A 506-nucleotide genomic window follows, 5' to 3' on the forward strand; every position below is an offset into this window, starting at 1 on the left:
AGGGAGGGAGTCTGACATTGCTTTCCCTGCCTCATCCAGGGTGAGAGGGAGGCAAAGTCAGGGGACAGAAGTGGCCCAGGATCCCTGCCCCTTTCTTCCTAGTGTACTGTCGTCCGGGCAGGCTTCTGGCTGTGGGGTGGACTTGGGGGAGAGTGTGTTCTTTTTGATCACTGTGGGGAGATCTCCTGAGCCAGAGAGATCCATGGGAGGGAGCAGACACGTGGGGACAGAGGCCACCATGCCACAGTGTCCTGCAGAGGACTCTTCATGACGGGCAGCCAGAGAAGGCCATGGATGTAGTCGTTAGCTCATGCTGGGGCTGGCATAAGCTGGGCTTTTGCCTGGGGCCGTTGGTCCCTATCAGGAGTCCTTTGGTTGATTACTTGGGGTGTGAAGGCTGAGAATGGACCCTTCTTAGGAGGAAGCGAGACCCAGCTGTGCATAAATGTGGTGAGCGCCATCAGCCTGGTGTTCAGATGGCCTTCCTGTCCTGTTGGCTTTCAGTA

Source organism: Neophocaena asiaeorientalis, unplaced genomic scaffold (assembly GCF_003031525.2).
Source record: "Neophocaena asiaeorientalis asiaeorientalis breed wild unplaced genomic scaffold, Neophocaena_asiaeorientalis_V1.1 scaffold265, whole genome shotgun sequence".
Lineage (NCBI taxonomy): Eukaryota > Metazoa > Chordata > Mammalia > Artiodactyla > Phocoenidae > Neophocaena > Neophocaena asiaeorientalis.